Below are 19,124 nucleotides of genomic sequence, written 5' to 3'. Positions count from 1 at the left end.
TTTTAAACGTTCAAAAAGCTATAAAATCAACAATATTTTGCAAAAAAAATTTTACACAAACAGAGCCGTGTCAAAAATCTACAATCTGTTCTTTTTGAATAATAATGTCTATTGTAAAAGTACATACTACATAGAAAGTGTGTGCTTTTGAAGGCAATGTTCCGCTCCTCTTATTTCTTGTATGTATAAAAATGGCCGAAAGAGCTTATATCTGGAATACATCAGTACATACATCTCAAACAACTGTAGTTTAGTCCATATTCATTATTCGAGGTCGGTTTTCACTTTTTTTTATACATATTCTTGCTATGATATTTTCCAGAGTCGGGCTCCTCAAGAAAAACGAGCCCCGGGAATTTGTCTCCTCTCCCCATCCTTTCGGCAGGCCTGGAGATCAGAACCACTAGTGGTGAGGAGTTATTCCTACTCGTCTAAGTGAGCGATTGTTTTAGTGCAACTCAAAGTTTTGTAAACAATTACAGATGAATATGATAACGATTACCAGTGTTGAACCACACATAAAAGCTTGCCGGGCCGCATGTTGAGTATCGCTGACTTGAACTGAGAAAGCTTGAACAAAAAGAAGATGGGGAACAAAGGTCAGTTGAAGCAATGCTTATTTGTGTCTTTTCTAGTCGGGTTTCTAAGCTTCTATACTAAAGTTTGATAAATTTCTATTGGCTATTGTTAAAATACTCGTGCCATAGTAATAATCTTTTAAAATCCACATAATTAACAGTGAACTATAAAATCATCCAATTGTTCGCCATAATCACATTTTTTATTATTAAAATAGACATTATTATGTGACTTTTGCAAAAAAATATCCATCTGCTATGTCGAGAAACGGTTTTATCTTAGAATTGACAAAATACAGGCACCCCAATAAATGTGTTATATCTTAAATAATTGTAAAAATATTAATAAAAAACCCATCAAGGTTGCTTAAAGTGTTAATTATATACGTATTTTTATTATTTAGTAGGCCCATCCTTAGCTTTCATTACAGCTGCAATTATTTTTGGTGGACGGAGACAATTTTTTCCATTCCATCTGCATTTTTTTTCGCAGCTCTATTTTAGATATGCGATTGTGTTGGGCCACCTTTCCTTTTGTAAATTCTTTATAGGATTTAGGTTTGGTGACTGAGTAGGCCATTCTGACTCAAACCAACCATTTGACTCAAACCAACCCCCGCAAGCAAAGTATGGCATGTAGCGTTTTCTTACTGGAATCGGTCGGTAGCGTAGTCAGTGCTTAAAAATATTTTTCAGTAGGATTCTGACATTGAAATATAAATGTCACAATTCATATTACCCTCACAAGTATATATAGGTTTCCTACCCCTACTGCTGCCATGCAACACTAAGCGCTTCCGCCACAATATTATACTTTAAGTATTATGCAATCAGCTAGACACTATTCTCCGACTCTTCGATGCACGTGTACTACACCAGGGGTGCAAAAAACTTTAAAATACGTTAGAAAATATGCATTAAAAACTTAATATTTTTTATATTAACCAATATTAATTTAATCAATGTCCAATCTAGGTGTTTTCGGGCCCATTCTAACCTTCGAGCATTTTTATTTCTGAAAGCCACGGTTTGTGTCGGGATTTATAACCTTAAAGTCCCACATAGTTGAGCCTTCTTCTAACCGTCCGCGAAGAAATGGATGGCTATCCGTTTACAGAGACTTCAGCAGCTAGCTTTAAAGACATTTATGACAATTTTTAAGAGAGAACCAAGATTCGATCCTTCTGGGCAGTTGTCTTTCATTTTCTTCCAGTGTTTTGGCTTTGATTTATAAGTACCATATTCGTTGAACCGTTTCAAAGCATTTTGGACAGTGTGTCGTGAACAATTAATGTGTTTACTAAATTACGATTAATTCAGTCCTTTATCTACATAAATCGCGCTTTTTTGACATTTTTTAAATGTTTATATAATATTCAAAATACATTATTAAATAAAAAATATAACGGTCGCCATTTTAAAAATCAAGTGAGCAATAAAAAACGTCAAATTCCATTGTTAAGTTTTCAAAATTACAGTTAAAACTACCTGCTAAAATATTTCGGTTACACTATGCACTTGTAAAGAGCTACATAATATTTTAAGGGATGCCCCATTATTATGGCCGAGGCTGTATTTAATTGCCCAAGTGAACGCGGAACGGTTAACTCTCAAAATTACGCATTTTTTGTTATTTTCGGTCATACTATGCACTTGTAAAAAGCTACACACCATTTTAAGGGGTGCCCCATTATTATAGCCAAGGTATTTAATTGCCCAAGTGACTCTTTAAATTACGCGTTTTTTGTTATTTGCATTTGAATACAAGTCAGGACAAAAATAAATATATATTTTAAAGTCAATAATTGCGCTGAAATGTAGTTTATTTTAAAGCTTATAATTGTAAAATTATAATATTAGCGTGTGTCTGATATTCGCTACATTTTACCTTAAACATATTTATAACAATCGCAAAACTTTTCAGAGACACTAATAGCAGTTCACATAACCTCAAAAAAAAATTGTGCGTATAGTGCTGCTCTCTTTGTTTTTTTAACCTTTTTATACATAACTTTACAATAATTCTAATTCCTACTGTGCACCATTTCTGTGAATTTTCCATATTTGAAAAATAAAATAAAAAGCATGGGCGCATCCCTCGCCCGCCATCCACCGGCGCCGGCGTCGCATCCTTGCGCATGCGCGATGGCCTGTTGCGTAAGCCTTGTACACCCCCACCACCGGCGCGTACATACACTGTAGCGCTCGCCGCAGTGGCGCACGAAAGTTTCCAGCCCCCACTCCCTTTTCGCTGTCATACGTGCGCCGAGCGCCAACAGCGAGCGTCGCGACGGCCGTTCACTGCGTCCGAGCGCAAAAAACTTTTTACGACAACGCACCGACCGCATCGAACAGGTAACGCAAACCATCTTCAAACTCGACGACGAATTAAATTGTTTTGATTAAAAAAAATATTATAGTGATCGTGGGAGTGGGGGTAGTGGTCGAAACAAAGACGAACTATAGCAAATATGTATCATAAAGAAGGCGCACATTGATACGTTTTTTCACGCACATTCTTAACTTATATTACAATAACGTGAAAGTTGATTATCTCATGGACTTTTTTTTATAGATATGAAAAGTTTTTTTCTATTATGTTATAACTCAAAAGTGATAGTGAAAAGCGAGTAGTTTGAGGAAAATGTTTTTGAAACAAAGGCAGGTTAGCAACTATCCGCATATACTTTTGAGTTTGGGTTTTAAATACTTCTCTTTGTCACAGTACAGTAGAGCCTTCGATACCGGTATTTCGGTATTAACTAATCAAGACATTTTGGACTGTATTTTAGTGATTGGTGTATTGAGTTATAATTTCTACATTTATGAATTACAAAGTGATCGATTATATACCTATTTAATATATTCACTATTTAATTCAAATAATAAGCTTTTACTGTTATATATTCAGGAAGTATCCTGTTCCAATGTCATATATAGAAAATTAGAACAAAACATGGATCCATTACAATAATATTGTTCGTTGTGTTTTACACATTTTTTTCTTCATCAAGTGAAAAATAAATATACGTATGTATATATATATACATGGTTACTGAATATTCGTGAATATGGCAGGAGTATCCGTTACGAAATATTGAATTTTAGTTTATTTAAACATATAAATATACATTTTTTTAAATGTTTATTTTATTTATTAGGATAAATCTTGAATTATTGCCAATGACTTGACTTGAATTAAAACAAATGAATTAAAATATTAAAAAAAAAAATATTTGGCTAATGATCTAGAACAATTGGAATGTGTTTTTCTGCTTCTGTACAATTAGTGATTTAATATGGTGCATATAATAGTATTTTATAGTGAAAAAATAGTATACTAAAAAGTTTTCTAAAATGTATTTGTAATAACTCGCAGTTAAGAAAAAATAGTGCTTCTTACGTGACTCCACACCTAGCAAGCATTTGTTAAAGTGTGTCCGAATAATTGTTTATATTGTATATTTGTAACTAACACGCAATTTTTATTAAATAATGGTCAAAGGCCTACATTTAAAGCAAATTTAAAAATTACTATACTGTTAATTTGGAAGAGCTAGTGGTCAAATTTGTCTATATTATTTTTTTTAAATCTGATTAACTAATCTCAAATAATAAATTTGTGGGGTATTATTGTTACGTCATATATTTTTATAGTATTTTCAAGTGTAAACATAATTTGCTCACGTTCTTATTATAAAGATTTTAAATATAAATAAGAAATGCGTGTTTTAAATTATTTTTATAGCTTTGTAAGAAATATGTTTACTTGTGATACTACACACCTAGCGAGCATATGTTGAAAAGAGTAAAATTAATTGTTTTTTTTATATGATAAACTTTGTAGTATCCAAAATGTGGTAAAGTGTATTTACGTAAAATATTTTAATAGTATCTTCTAATGTTGACATTTTTAATATATTTTTGTGATTGATTTTACTTAATATTGTAGTGCTACTGGTATTACTCCACACCTAGCAAGCATATGGTAAAATGTGTCCTATTAATTATTTGTTTAAATAAAAAAAAATGTCGTTAACGCGCTGTTTTTATTAAATATCAAGCTTAGGACTGCAATGACGGCAAGTCATTATTAATATATATGTTTTTCACTAGCGATTCACTTATTAATTTGGCTACATGCTATTATTTTACAAACAAAAATGTTGGTTATCTGGGTATTTGTCTCAGTATTTGGCAATTACATATTGGTTCTTAAACTAAAAGCTGTAAAAGTAATATCATGTATACTTTTTTTATATATACATACTATATACTTTAACTTTTAAGAAAAAAAAATATATGCAATTGCTTTGGTCACAAAAAAGGAGTGCACATTTAGCGCAAAATATAAATAACAACCATACATAACAGTGCAACGTTCAGTGTTACATCGTTTAATATGAACGTAGTTTTAAATGCTAGATTTTGAATTGTATTTTTATTTACTTATGTCCTTGATCTTAACTATGTTTTAAAATAACTTTAGCATTACATAAATATCCACATACGTTTTCCATACACTCTTTTGCAAAAATTTAGGGTTTTTATTTGACCCTGTTTTTTTTAAATGCTAACAATATTTTTAAATGTCTTCAGATTTAGGTTTTCATGTGGAATATTTTTACATAATGGTAAAATTGTTAATGTTGTGTTGTGGGGGTAGTTGGATGGAACAAAGTGGTGGAAACAAACAAAGAATGCGGTGCGCTCGCTCGCGCTCGAACTATGTTTGGTATCGATTGCGCCATTTTCAGTAATTATGCTCGTTTATTATTTATGTGTGTGTGTCTCCTAGGATACGCTTCTAAAGACTTAAAGTTAAATATTCTATACTTTAAATTTGCAATGAGTTTAAAATGTCTAATAAATATTTTATTTAATATCTTTATAAATAACGATTGAATATATTGTATATGTACAATACATATATATAATATATATCAAACTTGACTAAATCCATATAATTAAAGCAACATTTGTTTAGAATTAGGAACATTATATAATATTTTAAAAATCACAGATTTTACACATCCGAAAAAAATAGCTTTTATTTCGAAATGATATGATTATATTTAAAAAAAATAGAGATTAAGATTAAGATCTTAGATCTAGGATTAAATTTAATGTCATTATCTGAATAAGTTGATATAAGTAAAATTTATATTTATACATATGTTTTAACTAATAAAAACATAACCCTCTTTTAAAAACAACTTATAGAATCACAAGTTCGATTAAAAAGTAAAATTAAATCTGTCCAAAAAAACTATTTAAACGTTGTTATGAAAATTTTAATTGCAATATATAAACGAATTAAACATTACCATGAGATTTTGTGTATTTCAAATTGTAGTGATTTAAAAATGAAATTCATTGCTTTCTTATTGATAAGCTAAAACCAATAAAAATAACATATAAATAATCTAACAAACAAAACATATTTGTAAAATATGTGTATTGAAACTAACAGCTGACATCACTTAACTATAAATATAGTTGTACAAAGAACTATATTATATATGTAATGTTTGCTTATTATTTTTGTATTCCATTTTTTACTATAGCTATAAGCTTATTTTTGAAATCGTTTCTTAAACTCACCCTAGGGTAATAATATGTTAATGCTTGCAAAACAATTAAAGGCCCTAAACTAGTTAAAAATATAGAAAAGAATAACTATTTTATTGTTGTAAATAAAAAACGGATTTATTATACTTATTTTAAATATTTTTTTATTTAAAATTTACTACAAACTATTACACTGTCACTTTTGCACATGCTTATACTTATTTAAAAGATGGATGTTGTAAATAAATATATATTTAAAAATTCTAAACTCTAAAATATATATTTAAATTTTTTTTAAATCAATAAAATTTTTAGTGTATGTTTAGAATTTGAAAATAATAAATAAAGTTGCAAATGAATAGAGAAAACTACAAATAAAACGCTTTTATAAATAACAACGGTTTTAAATTAATGTTTATATTAAAAAAACATTTAAAAAACTATAAAAAAAATCGTTAAAATGTTTAACTAAATTAAAGTGCTCTAGTGATAAATGTGAATTAATGTGAATAATAAATAATAAAAAAATTATAATAATAATTTTAAAAGTAAAGTCAAATATAATGATTTTTATGTCACAATATTATTACGTGCCCTATTTTAGAAAATCGATAAAGTAAAAAAAAGTACACATTTCAAAATTATCTATTATTAAAATTTATAAAAAATAACATAATTAACTCTCAAGATGCTTAGCATATTTTTTTTTAAATAACACTACAATTGTTTTAATTTATGTTTATAGTAATTAAAAAGCTTGACATGTAAGTTTAGGGTGACAGTTGAAAAAACTATAAAACAATCGTAATAAAAATTCGCAATTATATAAAGTCAAAAGTACATATTAAAAATTATCTATTATGAAAACTTGAAAAAAAATAACAGTAGTTTTATGTTATGTTTGTATTTATTATTAAAAAGCTTGACGTTAAGATATCGATGTGAATAAGTTGACAAGGTAAACGTTTTGTGCAAAACACATTCAGTGCTTTTGTAATTTATATTTATTTTATATGAAACACAGTTATTAAATTATTCCATACAGAATGAATTATTCAAAAAATTATTAGTAAATTGAAAAAAGCTGATATTTAATTATTTACAGCAAAGACATATGAGCTTAAACCGAAAATAATTTAATACATCTCGAGTTGTCGGCTTATTCACACCTAAAACTGAATTATGTAGTATATATTAAAGCATGACTTAATCTTAATAAATTTACCATTTACAAGACACGAGTACTTAGATAGTAATATATTCTTAGAACATACAGATCTCATACATAATGTTTTAAATTAGGAGAGACTAAAAAAATATCAGCGCATAATGTAACATATCAATCGAATTATTTTATGATTATTGCAGAATCTCATAGTACAATGTTATTTATTTTGAAACGTATTACATCAAAAAGTAACCTAAAAAATTATAAACGCACAAAAACTGCGTCGCGCGCACAAGTTTTGTCATTTCGCCAATCGTCAGAGTTGCCAACGTTAAAAATTGATCCGATACTCTATCGACCGTTGATTTATTAATAATTTCGCTCTCGAGTATTTCGGTCGTGCCGCACTGTCTTTGTTTCTAGTACGTTACGTTTAATACAACAAAAGCAGCACAACACGATATCGACCGTAGTGTTGCCATATACACAAAAGTTTATTATTATTTCTATTAATTTTTTTGGTAGAAAGAAAACAGTGACGTGACCCATTTGACTGCGCGTTTATGAATATCGATTCGTTGAAGAAGAAAAAAAACACACATTATACTTTATATTATATTTTGTACGCTAGTACGAGACTTTGCGGCGATGAATGGTGTTGCCATATATAAATATTTAATTGGCCCTAGTCGGCTTGTATACATACGTGCCGCAATATTTTAATCGTTACCAAAATAAAAGCGTTACGGACAATAATAAATTCATAGAGGTGAATTCGATCGGGGGAAATTGAAGTTTTGGGGACAATGGACCTATTGTGAAAAGTTATAAATAATTTTACGAGGGTGAGCTTCATGAAAGCTTGAAATATATATTTGGCTATTTGCTTCTTCTTTAAATATTTACTTACCTTAAGACAAACATATTTTAAATTGTATTTTTTTTTAAAAAAGACATATTGTCAACTTGATTAGATTGAACGCGATCTTTAATTTACAAATTAAAAAAATTAAATGATGTTAAAACATATATTTCTATTATTGTATTTAACTAAAAATAAACTTAAAATATACTGCAAACAAATCTTTATGATAAAACAGGGCGAATATTTCTAACTTTTTTTGTTTAAAAAAATATATCCTCAAGCATTGAATAACAGAAAAATGATTTCAGTTTAAATAAAGCAAAATAAATGTCGATTTAAAATATTGTAGATTCATGGTAACTGCTCAAACTTATGAGGGTCGCCTCGGTCGATTCGGCGTAGCTCAGCTTAGTACAAATTCGACTGAACTCTCGTTATTCCAAGTTGAAAGCGAAGTGGAACAAAAGTTCTGGTGGAAGTTATTAAGAACGGTAGTGTTCTGGTTTATATGTATACAATCAAAGAATGAGAAAAAGTCCGCAGTCTCTTTTAGTTCCTTACCTTTTGCCCAATAAAAATGATTTAGGGTGAAACAGACTTTTGAGTTTTGTCAATAAATGTGCGTGTAACAGTGTTCAGGTATATTAAAACCCTGTATATTTGGCAACGTGGTTTGCTGGCAAAAATATTTAACACTAATTATTTTAATGCTAACAAAAGGTTTTACGGTATTATTAAAAGTTACTTGGCACCGTTATAAATACCGTTAATGGATATCTGTGTAGATATTCATTAACGTTTTTGTTAAAGACACATAAATATTATTTTTATGTTCCTTCTAACAAGTATTTTGCTACTTATAAGGGTCGCATCGGTCGATTCGGGGTAGCTCCACTTAGTGCTAGTTCGGCTGAACTAAAGTTATAGTAGAAGTACTAATGGTAGTGATTTAGAACAGTCCTAACAATTTCTTAAATACAAAAGATCAAAGAACAATGCTTTGCTAAAAGCAAATTGTAAAGATTTTTTCAATTCACTACAAAATTTGTGGTTTATAAGCTTTAATAAAATTATATTAAAGTTGAACTATAAAGAATTTGGACTAACCTCTAGGTTTTCAGTGTTACTATAAAATTATACAGTAGGTTAAAATAAATTCTTTAATGTGTACTTAATGCTTGATAGAATAATATATTTTTTTAATAGTAAACTTTCAGTTTATGTAAATTAAACTAATATTCAATATTTAAGTTTCTAAAATCATAATATATAATAAGTATTTTTTTATTAAAGACACGGTACAATAGAATTTTTTCACAAAGTTTTTTATTAAACTTACCTTTGAACTGGAGGTGGAAGACTATTTATATTTTATATAAAAAGAGGGAATGGCGATGGCGATTTGTTGAGGATTCTGTGTTGTATCGGTCCCTGGAGGCTTTTCGAAGGGTCTATCTTTCGGTAAACACTTGCCTGAATTGACTTTAGAAGTTATTCATTATCCCGGAAATCCTAGAGGAGGTGTGTGGATCTTTGTTAAATAGGACCGTGTTTGGTTTTCGCTCGTGGTTTTATATTGCAAGTTGGCCTTTGTTCTGTATTAGTTAAGTTTATGGTAGATTTAATCACACGAGTTAACAGCAAAAATAATTATACATATAATAATTGTTGATATATTTTTAAAAATTTAACGTTTGGACATATTTATCTATATATTTTATATACTTGTGATTTTGATTAAAATAATGCAGTATATGAAACTGTTATTAGTATTATACAAAATTCAGAACTCGCTTTATCAACAAGTTTCATAAAAGATTTGACCCAAGTTTATTATTTTACAGTATATAAGTAAAATTTTACCAGTTAAAAATATTGTCGCAAAATTGCTACACATCATAATGTCCATTTTTTCATGTAGTATCAGAATATTTTTTTAAACAAATTATCTCAAAAATACTTTACATTTATAATAACTGGATATTATATTTTAAATGTGCATTAAATACATATCTAATGTATGTAAACGAATTAAGTTGGCCCTGGGCGAAACTAGTATTGAAACCACGAAACTTTAACATGAAAGCTTATTTTAAACAATGGATTTTGACATTCTAACTACAAACCGCACTGGTTTACCAGCGATAATAAAAAGTTAGTATTATTTACAATAGTTCTCATTGTACAAACATTATCCGAACATGTATGAAAGTTTTATAGCAACGTTATCGTAACATGAATTCATAAAATAAAAACTACGAATATTTAAATTAAATTTATTAAAGTAGTATTGCTGTTATACGAATGACGTCATATCGCAAAACTATCGTATTTATTTTTATTTTTCAAGTTTTAATGATCTGAACTCGGTTCAGTACGAGAGCTTCACTTGACCCTACTTTAACCCTATAACAAATTGCACTCTAATTCTCTTTAATAAAAATAAACCTTCTTTTAATATATCTGAAAATCATAATTCAACATCGTCACAAATTGATTTATTTCCATATTTGACAAAAAGACAAGACCCAAATCTTTTTCACAAAACGTACTGGTGTCTGATTTTATATTCATTGATTTACATTTGACAACCCTGCTTTTTTATCATTCACACATGAATATTATATGGAAATTGAAGCAATTTTATTTTTATGTACCTTACACACGATGTTATTAATATAGTCTACGTTTCATTTCGTAAACAAAGACTGCTCATATTAATATTCAAATAACTGTAATAAACTTTTGTTTCGCCAATATTTTATGCAGTGTATGGCTTACTTTATGTTATTATACTTAATTTGGTGATTTATTACTTTTTTATATATAAAATTCATCAAAAACGCCGCCTCATTCTAAAGTGGAAGAAAATTTACGTAAATCCATAGAATATTATGAGAAACTGGTTTATGGGATTCTCACGATTTATCTATTTATGTCTCTTTTTTCTTCCCATTATTGCGCAACGTAATTTTAGTTAAATTTAATAATTTTCAGTCAACTGAAATATTCAGTCAATATTCTTATATAAAATTAATGTAAAATGAGTAAATCAAATCTTAAATATAATCGAAAAAATGCGAAAAAGTCTTTTAAAAAAGAAGATTAATAAATAAAACTTTTGTGATTAATTAATAAAAATGTTAATATTTTTTTGTACAGTTTGCGCAATATATTGTATTTTATTTCTAGTATAATAATTAGACATAATTATTACTATTTTTTTTACTAATTGATAGATCTTGATTCTATGATTTCATAATTTTTTGCCACAAAGTTTTTATAACAATAACATTAGTTTATTTTTTATTAATTATTTTCACATTGATTTTATAAACAACCATAAAAATATTAGTTTAAGGTATTTTTACTAAAAATAGTTTCAATCAATTTTAAAATTTGTTACTCTTTTTAATGATTTAAATAAAATCAGTTAGTAACATAACATGTGAATTGATTTATCTTATATTTGCAGCAACAATATGTGTATTGTTGTTTAGCGTAATGTACAATTCTTGAAACAGCCTTAAAAAATTATCCCCAGCGATGCTTTCACTTCTGGGAGCAGTTTTCAAAGCCGTTTGCTTAAAACTGGAAAAGAGCCAAATGTCGCGTAGTTAGGTAAAGGTCTGCAAGTCTAAGGTCACATTTTGTGTTAATTCCAACTCCAGGCTGCATCTGGTTAGCATAAAAAAGTCTAACAGTTTTTGATCCGACCACGTATGTTAAATTTAAAAAATTTACTCACACCCGTATTCCAACAAGATAGGTCGCATACATATACCATGTCGTACCGCGAAAAACGACAATTTCCATCCGAGTTCGCAGTTTAATTTGAAATTTAATTTTTCTCCACCGTCCCAGGTACATACACCTCGAATCGCCAATCTGGGAGTGGCGCGTCGCAACCAAACGACATTTTCCGACTAGTGTCGGGAGGGTATCTATATAGGTACAGTACTATCGCATAGTATATACCTCCGACGGGAGTATGGGGTCCGCACTGACCCCCAAAAGAAACACCTTTGCCGTTCCCGGTCCGTTTTTCGTTTGTAAATTGGTCTTTTTCATTCGTTTCGATTACATAACCTCGATCAATACCGCGTTTCGATCTTGGACCTCAGATAGTACTGTATTATCGTACCAGTTATTTTTTTACCTATTCTATGGTTCAACGTGAATTTATGAATATTTAAAATCATGACCATAATAAGCTATACATACATTGAGTGACTGTTTCATAACTGTTTTCCCATTGTAAAGGTCAGAAAAGTTGAGGTACGCGCGTGTGGCTCTTTATCATTTTCAAAAATAAATATATACATATTTATCTATACTCTTGAAAATATTTATGTTTACTAATCATTTAATAATATGTAAAACCTGGTTGTTTTAAGAATGTATCACTACCTGCGCATAATAATGTGTTTAATAACCTCACTATAATGACTCATGATTTGTGAGTATCCAATTTACTGTGATAATATAATCGGTAGGCGCAAAAGAAATATTTTAATTGAGAGTAATACATTAATAGACCCACTAGATTTCGTGTATGTAATATACATATAATATATACAGGTAGGAACTATGAAAGTTAATTATATTTAAAAGTAACTAACATTAATTTTTACTTTTTTACCTTTATTTTTTAAACTGGTTAGTAAAAATTAAAAAATTACGAAATATTTTTTTAATAAAAAAATTCACTTCACAGTCAATTGATTATCATACTTTTTTAATTTGTGAATAATAATAATGTGAATAAAGTTTTGTGCTGCTTTATAAAATTAGTTACCTAGATTTCCGAATTAATGAGGAAAACATAAATTTATTACTACATTTTATATCACAAAAATCATAATTTAGAAATTAATTAACACAATAAAAAAAACAGCTGACTACAAGATTTTATTTTAATAAAATAGTGTTAGTTTTTGTTAAGGTATTTTATTAAAATAATTTATTTAATTGATAATTTAGTTAGATATATTTATATATTCATACTTACTAACCAGATACAAATATGTAAAGCCTAATTGTTCTGGAAATGTATGACTAGCTGCCTAATAAAAGTTTTATAGCTTTACCATAATGACTCGTGACTTGTGAGTGTTAAATTGACTGCAATAACGTTGTATTTTGTTTCAAAACGGTACATTATTAGATTAACTAGAGTATATGTATATAATATATATATACAAGTAGCAACAAGTTATATCCTAATGATAATTATAACTATTTATTCTTATTTTAACAATGAACAATATTATACAATAAATAAAAAAAATTATAATCGATTGTTAATACCAGGGCTGTGGAGTCGTTTAAAAAAAACACGACTCCGACTCCGACTCCGATTCCGATATTTACCAATAACACGACTCCACTCCGACTCCGACTCCAACTCCGACTCCGACTCAAAAATGTTTAATTTTATCAGGTATTTTTGACGTTTTTCTACGCGTTTTATGTTCATACGCTATACACATTCATCATTACGCAATTAAAATTTCATAAATTTCATAATTTAAAAAAATGCATTTTATATAAAAAATGTTCGGGGTCGCTCATTTTTCACGACTCCGACTCCGACTCCAACTCCGGCCAAAACACCACGACTCCACGACTCCAACTCCGACTCCGACTCCGACTCCACAGCCCTGGTTAATACCCAATAATTTTAATTATTAATTTATTAAGTAGCTTAGTATAAAACATTAATGTATGACTAAATAATATTAAAAAAATTGCGCTATGCGGCATAATTTACCTTAGAATTGTAATAAAATGAATTAATTGTTTTTTTTAAATATCAAAATAAAATAAATTATCCATTATTTAAAAAAAAAATGTTTATAAACAAACTCAAAAATTCAAAAATATTTTTTTTAAATTAATTTAAAAAATAATAATTTAAAAAAAATAAATACGGGTAATAACTTCAGTATCAATATTTATTTTATTACATATTTTTCAAACAAAATTGAAAAATTCATCGACTTTTATTTTAAAGTAAACCGATTAAAAAAAGGTATTTATTATTCCTTTTAATGAAAATGTGAATCGTTGTGATGTATATTATTTAACTGTTTCGTCTTTAAAGTCATTCGCGTAGTCAAACTACCTTAATATGAGTTCACAAACTTTTTGTCGCACATTTAAATATATATATAGTTTAACAATAAATAATTTTGAATATATCCTAATTGTAATTAATAAATGTAGTATTTTTTAAATATTAAATCAGTATTCTTAGAATATTATAGCATCACAATTTATTCATATAAATTATAAAAACAGGCCATATTTGGAGAGCAACTGGAATAGAAAAATATTTTTGCAGAATATCTCATTCTGCACTTTTATGTTTTCAAATCGGACAACGCTGTCATTTAAGGTTAAGCACTTATGTATACAATATTTATATAAATCAATGAAAAGATAACTTTACTTATAATAAATCGTATATGTAAAAGTGATCTAAAGAGCTATCATATATATGATATAAATAGTTTAATTACGCAGGTTTAAAAATGGCTTATATACGCGACACCATTTCTCTTATAAGACTTAATGCATTTACTATGTTCTATCATTAGCAATATTTACTGCTAAAGGTTTTTTTATGTTGTTTGATTGTAAGAGCAAGAAATTTTGCTCAACGGTAAGGAGTGGGTTCGCGAAGATTATAATTGTTTCGAGTAAATCATTGTTGCAGTACAAATTAACATAGTTATTATTGTTTAATTTATAGTTGTTTGCCACACAGTTCTATGAATTTTAAAAATTAACTCTTATTTGTATTTTTATGGCTTAAAACTCATCAGATCTAACTATAACTAATGGTACTGATTTTTTTAAACAAATTATTTAAATAATATAATACTAAGTTATTATTAATACAAGAGTTCTTGACAACGCTTTAATTATTCTCCTAATTAAAATTTTAAGCTTATAATTTTAAATTTTACATCATAATTTACCTAATATATTAAACAAATTTTATTATTATTTAAATTAGAATTCACGCTTTATCATAGTAAATTAGTATTCAATAGTATAACTTTTTTCTTTAACCAAACGCTTAGCATACAACTTTTTTAATGCTATTTAAATAAAATTCTGTTGTATTATATGTGTTAATTATACACGTAATTAACACTGATATCTTTTTATATTGTGAAGGTCAAGGTTGATATTTTATCCAAACATATTTTAAGTTATGTATAAAATTAATTATACAAAGAACAATGACGGTAAAATATATTTACTAAGCTGACATGCCGCGCGAGGAGTGATTTGAGATAAACATTATAAATTTGTTGCTACTGTTGAATTGGAAAAAATGATTTGATAGCCGGTTTAATCGCGTTGGGTGTCAAAAAAAGAGCTTTTTGTTTTCATTTTTTTAGAACTAGTTACAATAATACTGGTTCAAGTTACTTAAATAGGAATTTAGATCTAATAAATTTTCACCAATGAGAGAGTTTTGGAAAGCTTTTAGCATATGATAATCTAAGGTCTAGATTAAATTTACATTAAATATTTATTTTAATTATTTCATTTTAATATGATACGCATCAGCCCAATGCGTTACAATGGAATAAACACAATCAACACCTATAAGTATATAAGTGAGACACCAAACTAACATTAGTCTGTAAATTATTTTAATTTTAATAATTAATAATTTTTAATTATTCCCGATATTCATTCATGAGACTTAAAAAAATATATAAGAAATCTAATCTGTGATTATCGATCAGAACTTTAATTATGTTATAATTACTAATTTTAATATTTCAAGCACGATAGAAATTGAAAAACACCAAGGTTCATATGAGATTTAAATCCAAGTCCTTTAGGTATTAGTTATGGACCATACAACTGGCTTATCTCAGCCAAGTTGTAATAATTTTTCCCTAATCTCCATGAAACGCATAACTTTGTATTATTGATTAGTGTCGATGCTTATTTCAGTTCGTAAATTGTGAGCAGCACTTAGTGAAATTTTTTGGAAGTATAATTTAAAAATGTTTTTTTGAATAAAAAGAAAAAATGATATTAAAAATCACTTTAGTTGTCAAAAAAATCATATACGAATGTTTTTTCATAAGTAGGTTCATGTATATTTCTTCTAACGAAAATTTTATTCAACTAATAGGCTCTAGTAAAATTATGTGGTGATCTAAAATGTCTATGAAAGTTAATTTGCCAGTTAATTTGACAATATATTTCAAAGTTAAACACAGTATTGCACACAATGTATTTTCTATTGATGTTTATTTTTTCTGTTTAGTCAATTGGGAGCAGTACTTAGTAGAATTGATAATTTAATTTGTAGTATAAGCTTGCAAATTCGCAGCTGAAATAAAACTTGTTCTCATTCAGTTTTAACAAATCAAGCGCAAAAATTGTGATGTGGCACAAAATATCGAACTTTTTGACAAGCTTTTGTAAAAGACTTTTTGTCAGGCAATCTAGCTTTTTCAATGGTCTGTACTTTTTACTCTGATTCACAACTATAATCTTTCTCCAATAACGGTTGTATATCCTTTTAATCTCCAGTGAGTTATTTGATGAAAAATTTGAAGTAAGAATAAATTTGTTTACTATTTTTTATCGCTCATTTGATACCCCCAAATGTCGAGCTTTTTGATCATCCCGAAAGAGTAGAAGCAATAATATTTAATGTACGAATTATCTAAGGTCTTATCAAATAATTACTATAAATCATTGTTTTGATTTTATCTACGTTTGTGGTGACAGGTCGTCCGGCACAAAATTTATATTTGTCATCTTAAATTTTCTCTCTAAATCTTTTTCTGCACTTTAAATTAGGTCAATATATAAATATACAAGGTTACTTTATTAACAAGAAAATTAATAGCTGCTTGCAATTTTCCACACACGCTTGAAGTTTGTTACTAGTTTATTAAAACACAAACGTATTATTTATGAAAATAGCCACTAATTCACGTTCAACCTAATCCTTTCATATACCATTCCAGCGAAATAACGATGAATTATTCATTGATATATTTGACGTTTGATATAAATACGTACGCCCGTTTATTTTTATATTTTGCCTTCCGACGTGCGTATCAATTATCGTAAACAACAACAACACATAAATAATTCAGTTTTATCGGATTTGCCGACTTTTGATGCCGCAAAACCGACCACCGGGGACACCCAAACCATCCAACCAACACAGCTAACCCAACGAACTACCGGAAGATATTTATAAGCGGGTCTCTTTCAATAATTTCGATCTGAGATCGAATCGACTTAATTAAATTCGACTACCACCCTAGTTATGGTAATATTCTGAATGAATATTTTACTATGTACGTGGACTGTTGAAAAAGCGAACTTTTTCGTATTTATTTACATACACCTTCACCTGTATTGCTTTAAATGTGTACTTCATGAGACTGCAATCTACTTAGCATCTAAAGTATATTTTTACGGTCGAAAATTTGGGAGTAACATATTGTTATTGATAATAATTAAAATATGTCCACAAGGAATAATACGAATGATACCTTATTGTTAGGATCATTGGGATAAAATTCATTGTGTTATCTTTGACGTGTTATGTACATATATATATCACTACAATAATAAAATATCTGGGTATTTTTTGAAGCTATTTATATTCTCAAAATTTTACCTGCTCTTTAATAATTTACAGTTATTTAAGAGTAGCTATATAAGTACAGTGAGTCATAACTTATCTATACAATAGATCAATTACAAAATGTTGGTTTAATATTAAATTTTAAAGGTTCAGAATTTTTTTGAATAACCTTTGTACATAGTTATATTTTTTTATTTGGCATCACAGCCAGCGGCCAAATTAAAAACACTTTCCGTTTATTGCATAGTTAATTCGATTTCGTTCGACATCGATCGGAATCAATTCCTTTTTTAATAACAATCGCGTTTTGATATACGCGAAAATTTATACATCGCTCTACTTTGAGTAATTTAAGTTGAGTAAAGAAGTTACGTGCTAAATAATTCCATAAAGCCACCATATTTCAATGAGCTGAGCTGAAAATTAGCTCGCAAGTTTTCCTAATTAAATTTATGCCCTACATTCAAGAAAATTGTGAATACTTAAACACATCTCTCGTAGCAATTTTAGTAACAGACTCCAACTATTATTCATTCACACGCTGAATTTACATGCCTAATACAAACATTCAATTTAAAAAATTATCTTTGCATTTTTCTTACTATCTAAAGCGTTCTTAATGTTTATAATTTAAAGCTGAACAATCACTAGTTTCTTGAAGCTACAAGCTATGGAAATATGTATATTTATATACGAAATTGAGATGATTAATGTGGCTAAATTTCTTCTCACAAAGCAGATTAATGAGATCAAGATGCATAACATATCACACGGGTGATCTGCTTAGTGTTCATCAGAAACATGGTGGAAGAGTGTTGCGATTTCAAACTTTTTGGCATTAATACCTGTGTCAATTGCCAGAGGAAAATGATGCGGGAAAATAAGTAGATAGCAGATGCCTCGGCCAAGACGCACATCTTAAATATATCCCCAGTGGAAAAACGCTAAGCCGAATTATGCTTACTTTGCTGGTGACTTATGGCAGCCCATGATATGACGCAAAAATTTGTTCCGCCTACTTTTTGCTCTCTGGCTAATCTTGATACTGTTTGAAAACGCGTGAAAGTGATTAACAGACGAAATATATTAATGCGTGACAGACGAAATATATTTTGTATAAACATCTATATACATATAGCTAATAATAATGTAAAATAACAATAACGCAAATAGTATACACTTATAATAATTAATTACATTATACTTATTTTCCTAATCATTATATATTTGCCCAAGTTCTCTATTGCTATCTAGACATACTGCTGTAATAATTATCTTAAAATCTTAGCCATTAAC

General features: G+C 28.4%; 1 protein-coding gene across 28 annotated transcripts in view; it reads left to right on the top strand.

The window, feature by feature from the left end:
* Positions 1 to 2,834: 2,834 nt before the first annotated feature.
* Positions 2,835 to 19,124, top strand: part of pHCl-1 (pH-sensitive chloride channel 1) — a 206,309-nt gene continuing 190,019 nt past the window's right edge. For all 28 annotated transcript variants that reach the window (XM_088205184.1, XM_088205176.1, XM_088205161.1 and 25 more), the window contains exon 1: positions 2,835 to 2,933. The gene's annotated coding sequence lies outside the window, so the exon portion shown is untranslated. The remainder of the gene's footprint in view (positions 2,934 to 19,124) is intronic.

This window comes from Plectrocnemia conspersa, unplaced genomic scaffold (assembly GCF_051122295.1).
Source record: "Plectrocnemia conspersa isolate PC_06_02 unplaced genomic scaffold, ASM5112229v1 ptg000002l, whole genome shotgun sequence".
Lineage (NCBI taxonomy): Eukaryota > Metazoa > Arthropoda > Insecta > Trichoptera > Polycentropodidae > Plectrocnemia > Plectrocnemia conspersa.
The sequence above is the reverse complement of the archived record's forward strand: the minus strand, read 5'-3'. Positions and strand labels throughout refer to the sequence as shown.